The sequence below is a fragment of the Salvelinus sp. IW2-2015 genome, linkage group LG26, assembly GCF_002910315.2.
Source record: "Salvelinus sp. IW2-2015 linkage group LG26, ASM291031v2, whole genome shotgun sequence".
In the NCBI taxonomy this organism is placed as follows: Eukaryota; Metazoa; Chordata; class Actinopteri; order Salmoniformes; family Salmonidae; genus Salvelinus; species Salvelinus sp. IW2-2015.
The window spans coordinates 38,670,062-38,685,759 of NC_036866.1; the positions used below are offsets into that span (position 1 = coordinate 38,670,062).

Sequence of the window (15,698 nt, forward strand, 5' to 3'; positions counted from 1 at the left end):
GGTGGGTAGTATATTTTAGATTTGTTTATTTCGCCTTTATTTAATCAGGTAGGCTAGTTGAGAACAAGTTCTCATTTACAGCTGCGACCTGGCCAAGAATAAAGCAAAGCAGTTTGACACATACAACAGAGTTACACATGGAATAAACAAACATACAGTCAATAATACAGTAGAACAAGTCTATATACAGTGTGTGCAAATGATGTAAGATAAGGGAGGTAAGGCAATAAATAGGCCATGGTGGCGAAGTAATTACAATATATAAATTAAACACTGGAGTGATTGATGTGCAGAAGATGAATGTGCAAGTAGAGATACTGGGGTGCAAAGGAGCAAGAAATAAATAAATACAGTATGGGGATGGGGTAGTTGGATGGGCTATTTACAGATGGGCTATGTACAGGTGCAGTGATCTGTGAGCTGCTCTGATAGCTGGTGCTTAAAGCTAGTGAGGGAGATGAGTCTCCAGCTTCAGTGATTTTTACAGTTCGTTCCAGTCTTGGCAGCAGAGAACTGGAAGGAAAGGCTGCCAATGGAGGAATTGGCTTTGGGGGTGACTAGTGAGATATACCTGCTGGAACGTGTGCTACGGGTGGGTGCTGCTATGGTGACCAGTGAGCTGAGATAAGGCGGGGCTTTACCTAGCAGAGACTTGTAGATGACCTGGAGCCAGTGGGTTTGGCGACGAGTATGAAGCGAGGGCCAGCCAACGAGAGCGTACAGGTCGCAATGGTGGGTAGTATATGGGGCTTTGGTGACAAAACGGATGGCACTGTGGTAGACTGCATCCAATTTGTTGAGTAGAATGTTGTAGGCTATTTGGTAAATGACATCTCCGAAGTGCGTAGATCGGTAGGATGGTCAGTTTTACGAGGGTATGTTTTGCAGCATGAGTGAAGGATGCTTTGTTGCGAAATAGGAAGCCGATTCTAGATTAATTTTGTATTGGAGACGTTTGATGTGAGTCTGGAAGGAGAGTTTACAGTCTAACCAGACACCTAGGTATTTGTAGTTGTCCACATATTCTAAGTCAGAACCGTCCAGAGATGCTGGACGTGCGGGCAGGTGCGGGCAGCGATCGGTTGAAGAGCATGCATTTAGTTTTACTTGCATTTAAGAGCAGTTTGAGGCAACGGAAGAGAGTTGTATGGCATTGAAGCTCGTCTGGAGGTTTGTTAACACAGTGTCCAAAGAAGGGACAGAAGTATACAGAATGGTGTCGTCTGCGTGGAGGTGGATCAGAGAATCACTGATGTATACAGAGAAGAATGCTTATTGAAATTCTCAATTATAGTGGATTTATCGGTGGTGACAGTGTTTCCTAGCCTCAGTGCAGTGGGCAGCTGGGAGGAGGTGCTCTTATTCTCCTTGGCATTTACAGTGTCCCAGAACTTTTTTGAGTTGGTGCTACAGGATGCAAATTTCTGTTTGAAAAGCTAGCCTTAGCTTTCCTAACTGCCTGTGTGTATTGGTTCCTGATCATAAGGGTCCAGTGAATGGTTGGGCTGGCTGGAGACAAGGCGATTCAGACAGCTAGCAGGCCGGGACTAGCCTTAGAGGGACGTCGTGACAGAGGAAAGTCTGTTTTAGCCTCCTCGTGCGGTTCCGTCGGTAGTCCAGTCATGATGGATAAGCAGGGCTTCGTGTGGTAAAAGGGGCATAGGGCGATTGGCAAAATAGGAATAGTGGCACGAGAAATTGGTCGATGGACCTATTCGCTAACAGTCCGATATGCTCTAGACAGCTAGTGGGCCGCGGCTAGCAGGCTAGCAGATGGGCATTCAGGGGACGTCGCAATGTAGGAGCCAGTTGAGTAACCCCCTCAAGGTTACTGGAGGCTTTGGTGGGGCTTTGGTGACAAAACGGATGGCACTGTGATAGACTGAATCTAGTTTGCTGAGTAGAGTGTTGGAGGCTATTTTGTAAATTACATCGCCGAAGTCAAGGATCGGTAGGATAGTCAGTTTTACGAGGGTATGTTTGGCAGCATGAGTGAAGGAGGCTTTGTTGTGAAATAGGAAGCCGATTCTAGATTTAATTTTGGATTGGAGATGCTTAATGTGAGTCTGGAAGGAGAGTTTACAGTAACCAGACACCTAGATATTTGTAGTTGTCCACATATTCTAGGTCAAAACTGTCCAGAGTAGTGATGCTAGTCGGGCGGGTGCGGGTAGCGATCGGTTGAAGAGCATGCATTTCGTTTTACTAGCATTTAACAGCAGTTGGAGGCCACGGAAGGAGTGTTGTATGGCGTTGAAGCTCATTTGGAGGTTTGTTAGCACACTGTCCAAAGAAGGGCGAGATGTATACAGAATGGCGTCGTCTGCATAGAGGTGGATCAAAGAATCACCCACAGCAAGAGCGACATCATTGACATATACAGAGAAAAGAGTCAGCCCAAGAATTGAACCCTGTGGCACCACCATAGAGACTGCCAGAGGTCCGGACAACAGGCCCTCCGATTTGACACACTGAACTCTGAGAAGTAGTTAGTGAACCATGCGAGGCAGTCATTAGAGAAACCAAGGCTGTTTAGTCTGCCTATAAGAATGCGGTGATTGACAGAGTCGAAAGACTTGGCTAGGTCGATGAAGACGGCTGCACAGTACTCTCTTTTATCGATGGCGGTTATGATATCGTTTAGGACCTTGAGCGTGGCTGAGGTGCACCCGTGACCAGCTCGGAAACCAGATTGCATAGCGGAGAAGGTACGGTGGGATTCGAAATGGTCGGTGATCTGTTTGTTCATTACATTTACATTTAAGTCATTTAGCAGACGCTCTTATCCAGAGCGACTTACAAATTGGAAAGTTCATACATATTCATCCTGGTCCCCCCGTGGGGAATGAACCCACAACCCTGGCGTTGCAAGCACCATGCTCTACCAACTGAGCCACACGGGACCGTGTGTTCACGTGTGTTCACTTGGCTTTTGAAGACTTTAGAAAGGCAGCGCAGGATGGATATAGGTCTGTAACAGTTTGGGTCTAGAGTGTCTCCCCCTTTGAAGAGGGGGATGACCGCGGCCGCTTTCCAATCTTTAGGAATCTCAGACGATACGAAAGAGAGGTTGAACAGACTAGTAATAGGGGTAGCAACAATGGCGGTGGATAATTTTAGGAAGAGAGGGTCCAGATTGTCTATCCCAGCTGATTTGTAGGGATCCAGATTTTGTAGCTCTTTCAGAACATCATCTAGTCTAGCAACAATGGCCAGTTGCTGCGGGGGTTGCAGAGCTGTTGGCCCGGGGTTGAGGTAGCCAGGTGGAAAGCATGGCCAGCCGTAGAGAAATGCTTATTGAAATTCTCGATTATCGTGGATTTATCAGTGGTGACAGTGTACAGTGTATCCTAGTCTCAGTGCAGTGGGCAGCTGGGAGGAGGTACTCTTATTCTCCATGGACTTTACAGTGTCCCAAAACCTTTTAGAATTAGTGCTGCAGGATACAAATTTCTGTTTGAAAAAGCTAGCCTTTGCTTTCCTAACTGACTGTGTGTATTGGTTCCTGACTTCCCTGAAAAGTTGCATATCGCGGGGACTATTCGAAGCTAGTGCAGTACGCCACAGGGTGTTTTTGTGCTGGTCAAAGGCAGTCAAGTCTTGAGTGAACCAAGGGCTATATCTGTTCTTAGTTCTACATTTTTGAAAGGGGCATGCTTATTTAACATGGTGAAGAAAGCACTTCAATATCTTTCCAGGATACCCGGGCCAGGTCGATTAGAAAGGCCTGCTTGCAGAAGTGTTTTAGGGAGCATTTGACAGTGATTAGGGGTGGTCGTTTGACCGCAGGCCCATTACGGATGCAGGCAATGAGGCAGTGATCGCTGAGATCTTGGTTGAAAACAGCAGAGGTGTATTTGGAGGGCAGGTTGGTTAGGATGATATTTATGAGGGTTCCCGTGTTTACGGATTTGGGGTTGTACCTGGTAGGTTCATTGATAATTTGTGTGAGATTGAGGGCATCAAGCTTAGATTGTAGGATGGCCGGGGTGTTAAGCATGTCCCAGTTTAGGTCACCTAGCAGCACGAGCTCTGAAGATAGATGGGGGGGAAATCAATTCACATATGGTGTCCAGGGCACGGCTGGGAGCTGAGGGGGGTCTATAGCAAGCGGCAACAGTGAGGGACTTATTTCTGGAGAGATGGATCTTTAAAAGTATAAACTCAAACTGTTTGGGCATAGACCTGGATAGTATGACAGACCTCTTCAGGCTATTTCTACAGTAGATTGCAATTCCGGCCCTCTTTAGCAGTTCTGTCTTGACGGAAAATGTAATTGGGGATGGAAATTTCAGAATTTTAGGTGGCCTCAGGATTCAGAAACGGCTAGAACATCAGAGTTGACGGAGTGTGCTAAAGTAGTGAATAAAGAAAACTTAGGGAGGAGGCTGCGGATGTTAACATCCAAGGCTTTTACGATTGCAGAAGTCAGAAAATGAGAGGGCCTGGGTTAACCTCTACATCGCCAGAGGAACAGAGGAGGAGTAGGATGAGGGTACGGCTAAAGGCTATAAGAACTGGTCGTCTAGTGCTTTGGGAACAGAGAATAAAAGGAGCAGATTTCTGGGCGCGGTAGGATAGATTCAGGGCATAGTGTTCAGACAAGGGTATGGTAAACACGGGAACCCTCATAAGTACAGTGGAGGTAAACCTAGGCATCGAGTGACGCTGAGAGGTTGCATCTCTGGAGGCGCCAGTTAAGCTAGGTGCGGTCTCCGCATGTGTGGGGGTGAGACAAGGGGGCTCTCTGAGGCATGTTGAGCAGGACTAGGGGCTCCGCAGTAAAATAAAACAATGAGAGCTTCCCTAAACAACAGTATACAAGGCATATTGACATTAGAGAAAGGCATAAAGCAATCACAGGTGTTGATTGGGAGAGTTAAGAGAACAACGGGTGAACAGCTAGGACAACGGGTATATGGTGATGAATGGGCATAGAGTCAGTTAGCTACACACAGGGCCTGAGTTCGAGGCTGGGGCCGACAGATAAACAAAATGAAGTACTGTGTTAATGAACAGTCCAGCAGGCATCAGCTGTGTAGCCGAGTGATCATAGGGTCCAATGAGCAGCAATAGATGAAACAGGGAGCCGTTCGGTAGTCGATTACTACGCTAGGCGAACAGGAGACACGGCGTTCAGGAAGCTAGCGGGCCGGGGATAGCAGATGGATCATCACCAACATCCACAACGCAGAGGCCGGTTGAGAGCGCATCAGTCAAACTACGTCAGCAGACCAGTCGTGATGGATCGGCGGGGCTCCATGTCGGCAAAGGGTCCAGGCCAATTGGCAAGAGAGTTATTGTAGTTTGTGTACTTCGTTTGCTAGCCGGGAGATGGGCCTAGCTCGAGGCTAACTGGTGCATGCTTCTGTACAAGGGCGTTAGCCACAATAGCTACTCGGTAGCAACTAGGTAGCTGCGAAGATCCGGTGTAATGGTCCAGAGCTTGCGGCAGGAATCCGGTGATGTAGTGGGAAAAAAAGCAGTCTGATATGCTCACGGCTGATAGCAGACTGGCAGGATTTATCCGAGCTAAAGCGCCTGGAGTCCGAGCTAAAGGTAAAGACCACTAAACAGTGGCTAACAATGACTAAATAGCTAGTAGCTAATTAGCTGGCTAGCGGCTGATGGAGGTTCCAGTTATAAGGTCTAAAAAAACAGCAGATCCGTACCACATTGGGTGAGGCGGGTTGCAGGAAGGTATATTTAATTTGAAAATGGAAAAAAGAGATTGAAATATAATGAAATGTATACAAAAAAACAGAAAAGACTGGATATTTACATGGGACGAAAACACGTCTTACTGCTGCGCCATTTTGGAAGAAGAGGAGCGAGATGGATTTTGGCCGACATTCTCCAATTTTGTCATCGATGAGACATTTGATCTCAATACAGTTTGAGACAGTTAAAGCCCACGTCGTTGCTTGTTCTGCCCACTATGATTAATTTGCTCCTATTGGAAACGACAGGCTGTGGGCTATCTTGGGTTAGTTATAAAGAATATTTGGCTATAGTGTAGCAGGGCTGTAAGAAGGTCCATTGCAGGTTTGGGTAACTTAATGACCCATGAAGGACATGGAGCAGTACTTACCCAACTGTCTATAGGGGGCTCTTAAAGAAGCCAATGCTCATCAGTCTCATACAAATTCACAAGGATACAGTATACAGTAAAATCACTCTTTTCCAAATATGTTCAGTTAAAATAGAGTCACTGGCCAGCTTTATTCAAATAGTCTTATTAATTCCTTCAGGCTTGTTTTGAGTAGATGTCTCTACAAATCAGTGAGTGCTTTGGGATGGATTGAGTGGTAATTCAGGGTTTGGTGAGCTCCAGAAGCTGATGCAGGATAGTTTTTTGGCCGTAGCGGACTTGCAGTGCCCTCCTCTCCCGGCTACTCAGTTAAGGATGGCCATCTTTATCCTTCAGCAGTACCTTGTCCTTCTGCATGTCCTCCCCATATGGGTCCAGTGTTAAAGGGACTGAAGCGTGCACTAGACGCCTCCACAGATGGTCCAGACTTGGTAGGCCCTCGTTGGACAGTGCCTGCAACATTTTCTCCTCATCGTCATCTTCTGCCTCCTCCCAGCCTTCGTTCTCACTAAAGTCCTCAAACTCCTCCACTGACCTGCACAGGATCTAGGGAGAGAGACAAACACCAATGCAAACTGGATAGTCTTAAATATACGACTGCCTGCACTCTAGTGAGTTACTATGGTTATGTTTTGGTCATGGTTACCTTGAGTGTTGTTTAGGTGAGGGAGCCTGACTTTCCAAAGATGAAGACTCCCTTGTCTCCCACAATTTCCATCTCAAGCAAAAACTCCACTTCTCCACCAAGAGGTGCTGTTTAGCTTCAGACTCATTCGCTGGGATGGGGAAGCACAGGATAGGACAGACTGATTTAAAGGTGTCAATGGAAAACCATAAGGAGATGTGAAGAACTCAGGATAATTTAGAAATGTGGTCTCTTATTTGTGTTGATTCAGTGTGGAGATATTTATGTGTAGTGTATTAGGAAAAAAATGTGTCAGTTGTCTCTATCCACCCCTACTCATCTGTCTGTGTGTTCAGTCTGTTACAGTCACCTTGCACATCTGCTTTGTATATGTTGGACAAGGGTATGTCTGCAGTGTTGTTGCTGTTGTTTTGATCTAGCTCGGCAAATCATGTGTAGGAGCTGCCAGTTGGCCATCTGACCATACGTGTTGAAGACTTCCTCTCCTTTTCGGGTACTTTAAATGGACACAATCTTCAATTACTCCTGTAGATGCAGAGAGAAAGGGACATATCATCACAGCATAACGTATCATATTCTTGCTTTAAACCCACTACATAAAATCAGTTTACAGAATATCGACTGTAGTTTTTTACATACAGGTGTTTACTCCAGATTGCCGTTGTGATTGGACACAAGGTGTAACATGTACCGAATGGGCACCATCATGGGGGGATTGGGGCACTCATTCAGGGGCTCCTGGAAACTGCAGAGTAAAAGAAAGGAAGGAAATGAGAAACAGTGGATTATGGGATTGTATTCAGACCCAAACAGGAAGCACTTGAAGCATATCCGCAGCACTACAGTACAAGTGTCAAAACAGTTGTTACTTCTGTCAGTAACCACCGAAATGGACAACATACTGAAGTAGGACACTCCTTTTAAATCAAATCAAATTTTATTTGTCACATACACATGGTTAGCAGATGTTAATGCGAGTGTAGCGAAATGCTTGTGCTTCTAGTTCCGACAATGCAGTAATAACCAACAAGTAATCTAACCTAACAATTCCACAACTACTACCTTATACACACAAGTGTAAAGGGATAAAGAATATGTACATAAAGATATATGAATGAGTGATGGTACAGAACGGCATAGGCAAGATGCAGTAGAGTATAGTGTACAGTCTATACATATGAGATGAGTAATGTAGGGTATGTAAACATAAAGTGGCATAGTTTAAAGTGGCTAGTGATACATGTATTACATAAAGATGACAAGATGCAGTGGATGATATACAGTACAGTATATACATATCAGTGGGAGAACAAGTATTTGATACACTGCCGATTTTGCAGTTTTCCTACTTACAAAGCATGTAGAGGTCTGTAATTTTTATCATAGGTACACTTCAACTGTGAGAACGGAATTTAAAACAAAAATCCAGAAAATCACATTGTATGATTAAGTAATTAATTTGCATTTTATTGCATGACATAAGTATTTGATCACCTACCAACCAGTAAGATTCCGGCTCTCACAGACCTGTTAGTTTTTCTTTAAGAAACCCTCCTGTTCTTCACTCATTACCTGTATTAACTGCACCTGTTTGAACTCGTTACCTGTATAAAAGACACCTGTCCACACACTCAATCAAACAGACTCCAACCTCTCCACAATGGCCAAGACCAGAGAGCTGTGTAAGGACATCAGGGATACAATTGTAGACCTGCACAAGGCTGGGATGGGCTACAGGACAATAGGCAAGCAGCTTGGTGAGAAGCAACAACTGTTGGCGCATTATTAGAAAATGGAAAGTTCAAGATGACGGTCAATCACCTCGTCTGGCTCCATGCAAGATCTCACCTCGTGGGGCATCAATGATCATGAGGAAGTGAGGGATCAGCCAGAACTACACGGCAGGACCTGGTCAATGACCTGAAGAGACTGGGACCACAGTCTCAAAGAAAACCATTAGTTAAACACCCATGCCGTCATGGATTAAAATCCTGCAGCGCACGCAAGGTCCCCCTGCTCAAGCCAGCGCATGTCCAGGCCCGTCTGAAGTTTGCCAATGACCATCTGGATGATCCAGAGGAGGAATGGGAGAAGGTCATTGGTCTGATGAGACAAAAATAGAGCTTTTTGGTCTAAACTCCACTTGCCGTGTTTGGAGGAAGAAGAAGGATGAGTACAACCCCAAGAACACCATCCCAACGCTGAAGCATGGAGGTGGAAACATCATTCTTGGGGATGCTTTTCTGCAAAGGGGACAGGACGACTGCACCGTATTGAGGGAGGATGGATGGGGCCATGTATCGCGAGATCTTGGCCAACAACCTCCTTCCCTCAATAAGAGCATTGAAGATGGGTCGTGGCTGGTTCTTCCAGCATGACAACGACCCGAAACACACAGCCAGGGCAACTAAGGAGTGGCTCCGTAGAAGCATCTCAAGTCCTGGAGTGGCCTAGCAGTCCCAGACCTGAACCCAATAGAAAAATCTTTGGAGGGAGCTGAAAGTCCTGTATTGCCCAGCGACAGCCCCGAAACCTGAAGGATCTGGAAAGGTCTGTATGGAGGAGTGGGCCAAAATCCCTGCTGCAGTGTGTGCAAACCTGGTCAAGAACTACAGGAAACGTATGATCTCTGTAATTGCAACACAAAGTTTCTGTACCAAATATTAAGTTTTGCTTTTCTGATGTATCAAATACTATGTATGCAATAAAATGCAAATATTTACTTAAAAATCATACAATGTGATTTTCGGATTTTTGTTTTAGATTCCGTCTCTCACAGTTGAAGTGTACTATGAATGAAAATTACAGACCTCTACATGCTTTGTAAGTAGGAAAACTTGCAAATCGGCAGTGATCAAATACTTGTTCTCCCCACTGTACATATGAGATGAGTAATGTAGGGTATGTAAACATTATATTAAGTGGCATTGTTTAAAGTGGCTAGTGATACATTTTTACATAATTTCCATCAATTCCCATTATTAAAGTGGCTGGAGTTGAGTCAGTATGTTGGCAGCGGCCACTAAATGTTAGTGGTGGCTGTTTAACAGTCTGATGGCCTTGAGATAGAAGCTGTTTTTCAGTCTCTCGGTCCCTGCTTTGATGCACCTGTACACCTTTCAACATATTCACAAGTAATTCACGTCCACTCCATAGAGTGATAGGCCATGTTTTGGGACACAAGCAATGTTGGCTGTTTAACCTCTAAAAAGAAAAGAAAAGAGAGAAAAAGTGGATATGTGAAATTTAAACAGCTGTAACCCTTATTTCTGGTTGTAGATATTTTACACTACCTCCACTGGAGGACTTGTGGGTTCGGCAGTAAAAATAAACACGGGTTACCACMGAACTATAACTTGTAGTTTCTCTGGACCAAGTGATATAGCCAGCAGTCACAAACAATTTGCTTTACCTCTTTTTCCTTATACTGTATAGTAAGACACTGGTCTCACCTGGGGTGTGGTGTGTGGAAACAAATCGCTCAATCACACAAGAGGGGTTTGATGTGCGGAAATCATCACCCAATCACAGGAGTGGCTTTTAAAATGAATAATATGGAGAATCTGGGTTGCTTGCCAGAAACAAACCTGTTTCCCCCAAAACAGCTCACGTTGCAAATATTAATTGCAATAGCTTTTCTAGCCAGTCAGACTTCAGTTTAATTTTTTACTGGCAATATGTTGGTGTGTCTAAAATGTATCCCAATGTGGGTCTTAATTGTGCTTAAGTAGGGTTGCAAAGTTATTTCCGGTAATTTACCAAAGTTACTGGAATCTTCTGTAATTTTGGTTATTAACAGATGGCAATCTATGGTAACTTTGGTAATTTATACTTGAATAACTTAATTTAAAAAAAAATCACATATAGTCCATGAGTTTGAGTTTCTAATGGATAGACCATATGGTTCAAGAGAAAATTGAATAATTAATTCTAAAACAATGGCATTATTTATAACTCTGCAACTCTTCAAACCATTAACTTTTTTTCAACTGCCACCAGTTTGGTGCCAAAACATTTACAACAAAGACATAGACAGTAAAATAAACGAAAGTGTGTAAAAATATATATAAAGGAAGCAAGTCGGGAAGGAAGTTCAGGGAGTAAGTGTTTTAATAAATAAAATAAATAATGAACACGAAACGCAAACATCGCACCAACATGAAAACAGAATCAAGAACCAAGGGGAGTGACAGATATAGGGAAGATGATCAAGGAGGTAATGGAGTCCAGGTGAGTGTCATGAGGCGCAGGTGTGCGAGACGATGGTGACAGGTGTGCGGGATAATCAGCAGCCTGATGACCTAGAGGCCAGAGAGGGAGTATACGTGACAATACCCTTCCTTTGCAACCCTATGCGTAAGAATCATATTGTATCTTATATTTTGGATGTATGATCAACTTTGTAAATTATGCTGCATTAACAATATAAGTAAATTGTATACTTGACTGGAGGAAAATATCAAACGTCTATAATTTGGGTGGACTGTTTTGTAATGATGAACAAGCAACATTGCGGAAAGGCAATCATCCCACTATTCTATAAACCTTCCTTGATGACTGAGTCATGCAACTTCTCACCTGTAAGCCATGACAAAAGCKACCATGCTTCTGTAGAGGTAAAGTGTGTGTCTCTCTGGGTCCCACAGGTTATGGTGTAACGTGATGAAAGGTAGGACGATGTCTTTGTACTCTCTCTGGATGTTGGTGAGGTCAGTGTCCACCGCCTCTGGGATCCCAGTCCACTTCGAGAGTCTATCCCTCTCATCCTTTGACCTACAAACCACATCCACAAAATACAACTCAGCCAAAATACCAGCAACTGGAATCACAGAGCGATCAGAGTATTTAAGTCTACTCAACTAAGAATATAAGATGTGCGTATGTACTGTATGTGTTTGACCTTACCAGAACATGGGGTGATCCAGAGCTGTGAAGTCAGACCAGAGGGATAGGTAAGGCCTCCAGTGGGACTGGGGAGATGTGTACTCATACATCAGTGCCAGGAGGAGGGGCACCCATCCAGACGTGTTCTCCAGAGATGCTTTACCTAGGGAGGAACAGATGTTTTCTTTGGGGGCCTCCGACCAGAGGTGTGTGTGTGTGTGTGTGTGTGTGTGTGTGTGTGTGTGTGTGTGTGTGTGTGTGTGTGTGATGCATTCTCACCTTCCAGCATTTGCCAGGACTTTGGTGGTGCAGAAGAGCCATTCTGGGTATAGTGAAGAGCAACTCCCCCCTCATCTATGTCCTACCAGCATGCCATACTCTGCTACTGTGTCCTCCTTGCTGATGTGAACACAACTGAATAAGCATGAACACGGAAGTCAGCTGAGTTTCACCCCCAATACACCTAGGTCTGTGAAGTGGAGGGCTTTTTACTTATTGTGGACAATGTCTTTATACTTTTTCTGGATATTGTGATTCCTTGCTGTTGAGTTTCCGCCCTTCACACCACTGCAGGAAGCTTTGGAGAGGGTCGCTGCCCTCTGTCTTCAGGAAACAAGGATCATCAGACCCCCATAACAACCAACAATGCAGGCTGGTTACGTAGGATTAAATATATTGACACGTAAAAAAAAAAAACTGCACTATCAAAGATTCTTATTAATCTAGCTAGTTACGGGTTATTAACTTGCTAGCTACATAGCATTCATAACTTGCAAGCTACATAGCATTCATAACTTGAAATCGTTTACCAAAGCACTAACGGTAGCTAGTCACATCATTGCCTGGAAACCCGACGTTGAATTGCATTGAATTCTATCAAATCATGACGTCAGTGATGTTCAGGTCGGAAAGTCGGAGCTCTAGAAAGATGCCAGAGTTTCCGACTTGGAATTCTGAGTTGGATGACCGTTCAAAACACGTTTTCCCAGTTGGAGCTCTCGTTTTTCCCCGAGTTCCAAGTTGTCTTGAGCGCACTGAAGTCGGAGATTTCTGAATTCCCAGTGGTTTTACATAATCAGAGGYGAAGAGAGATGGCCTACTCGGCGCAAAATCCCTCCAGCAGGTGGTGTTCTTTTGATGTTTTTCCAACCAAGCAATGAGTTTTTGTATGGAGGTAACGGAGAGAGTGTCGAATTAGGTCAGAAAAAAAGGAATGGCTCATTTTCTACGTGATGTTTATTTGATCGAATATAAGTTTCGTAATGCTTAAATTGATATGAGTGTACTGATATAAGTAGGCCATGTTACACGTGGACCATTTCAACAAACAGAAATGGTCCACCCACACAGACAGTGTGGTGAAGGCGCAACAGCGCCTCTTCAACTTCAGGAGGCTGAAAAAATGTGGCTTGTTCACCTAAAACCCTCACAAACTTTTACAGATGCACAATTGAGAGCATCCTGTCAGGCTGTATCACCGCCTGGTACTGCAACTGCACCGCACACAACCGCAAGGCTTTCTAGAGGGTGGTGCTATCAGCATGGGTTGAAGAATGCCCCAGCCGTCTTCCAATCCTTTGTAGACGAGATTCTTAGGGACCTGCACGGGCAGGGTGTGGTGGCTTATATCGATGACATTCTGATATATTCCGCCACATGTGCCGCGCATGTGTCTCTGGTGCGCAGAGTACTTGGGCGACTGTTGGAGCATGACCTATACGTCAAGGCTGAGAAATGCGTGTTCTCCCAACAGGCCGTCTCCTTCCTGAGGTATCGCATTTCCACATCAGGGTTGGTGATGGAGTGTGACCGCATTGGATCCGTGCGTAATTGGCCGACTCCCACCACGGTAAAGGAGGTGCAGCGGTTTTTAAGGTTTGCCAATTACTGCCGGAGGTTTATCCGGGGTTTTGGGCAGGTGGCTGCTCCCATTACCTCACTGCTGAAGGGGGGACCGGTGCGTCTGCGGTGGTCGGCTGAGGTCGGAACAGAGCGTTTTGTCGCTTGAGGACTCTGTTTACCGAGGCTCCCGTGTTGGCTCATCCAGATCCCTCTTTGGCATTCATAGTGGAGGTGTACGCATCCGAGGCTGGGATTGGAGCCGTGCTCTCACATGGCTCGGGCGCGCCACTGAAGCTCCGCCCCTGTGCTTTCTTTTCGAGGAAGCTTGACCTCCCGGGTGGCGCAGTGGTCTAGGGCACTGCATTGCAGTGCTAGCTGCGCCACCAGAGTCTCTGGGTTCGCGCCCAGGCTGGGCTGGGTTCCGCCCAGGCTCTGTCGCAGCCGGCCGCAACCGGGAGGTCCGTGGGGCGACGCACAATTGGCATAGCGTCGTCCGGGTTAGGGAGGGTTTGGCCGGTAGGGATATCCTTGTCTCAGTATGTAAAAAAAAAAGACGTTTCCCAGTTGGAGGCCGTTTTTTCCCCGAGTTCCAAGTTGTCTTGAGCGCACTGAAGTCGGAGATTTCTGAATTCCCAGTGGTTTTACATAATCAGAGGGAAGAGAGATGGCCTACTCGGCGCAAAATCCCTCCAGCAGTGGTGTTTCTTTTGATGTTTTTCCAACCAAGCAATGAGTTTTTGTATGGAGGTAACGGAGAGAGTGTCGAATTAGGTCAAGAAAAAAAGGAATGGCTCATTTCCTACGTGATGTTTATTTGATCGAATATAAGTTTCGTAATGCTTAAATTGATATGAGTGTATCTATATAAGTAGGCCATGTTACACGTGGACCATTTCAACAAACAGAAATGGTCCACCACACAGACAGTGGTGGTGAAGGCGCAACAGCGCCTCTTCAACTTCAGGAGGCTGAAAAAATGTGGCTTGTTCACTCCTAAACCCTCACAAACTTTTACAGATGCACAATTGGAGAGCATCCTGTCAGGTGTTATCACCGCCTGGTACTGCAACTGCAACTGAACCCGCACACAACAAAGGCTTTCTAGGAGAGGAGGATGCTATCAGCGACATGGGGTTGAAGAATTGCCCCAGCCGTCTTCCAAATCCTTTGTAGACGAGATTCTTAGGGACCTGCAACGGGCAGGGTGTGGTGGCTTATATCGATGACATTCTGATATATTCCGCACAATGTGCCGCGCATGTGTCTCTGGTGCGCAAGTACTTGGGCGACTGTTGGAGCATGACCTATACGTCAAGGCTGAGAAATGCGTGTTCTCCAACAGGCCGTCTCCTTCCTGAGGTATCGCATTTCCACATCAGGTTTGGTGATGGAGTGTGACCGCATTGGATCCGTGCGTAATTGGCCGACTCCCACCCAGGTAAAGGAGGTGCAGCGGTTTTTAAGGTTTGCCAATTACTGCCGGAGGTTTATCCGGGGTTTGGGCAGGTGGCTGCTCCATTACTTCACTGCTGAAGGGGGGACCGGTGCGTCTGCGGTGGTCGGCTGAGGTCGGAACAGAGCGTTTTGTCGCTTGAGGACTCTGTTTACCGAGGCTCCGTGTTGGCTCATCCAGATCCCTCTTTGGCATTCATAGTGGAGGTGGTACGCATCCGAGGCTGGGATTGGAGCCCCGTGCTCTCACATGGCTCGGGCCGCGCCACTGAAGCTCCGCCCCTGTGCTTCTTTTTCGAGGAAGCTCAGCCCGGCGGAGAGAACTATGACGTGTGGGACCGGGAGTTGCTGGCTGTCCGTAAAAGCTTGATGGTGTGGAGACATTGGGGGGCTCAACACCCTTTCCTCATCTGGACTGACCACGTAATCTGGAGTACATCCGGGCGGCGAGGAGACTGAACCCTCGCCAGGAAAGGTGGGCCATGTTTTTCACCCGATTCAGATTAACGATATCGTATAGACCAGGTTCCCAGAATGCTAAGGCAGACGCACTGTCCCGTCTGTATGATACAGAGGAAGCAGTCCATCGATCCACCCCCATACTTCCGGCTCTTGTCTGGTGGCACCGGTGGTGTGGGAGGTGGACGCGGACATCGGAGCAGGATCTCGGTCAGAGCCTACTCCACCTCAGTGCCCAGAACTCACTCACCACTCCTCAACTAACCTTTCCCCTTTCAGTGCGTGTTGGGGTATCAGCCCGTCCTGGTAACCGTGGCATCCGAG

General features: G+C 46.0%; 1 pseudogene; it reads right to left on the reverse strand.

The window, feature by feature from the left end:
- Nucleotides 1-4,656: 4,656 nt before the first annotated feature.
- LOC111952220 (N-lysine methyltransferase setd6-like) lies at nt 4,657-13,664 on the reverse strand (annotated as a pseudogene).
- Nucleotides 13,665-15,698: the final 2,034 nt, after the last annotated feature.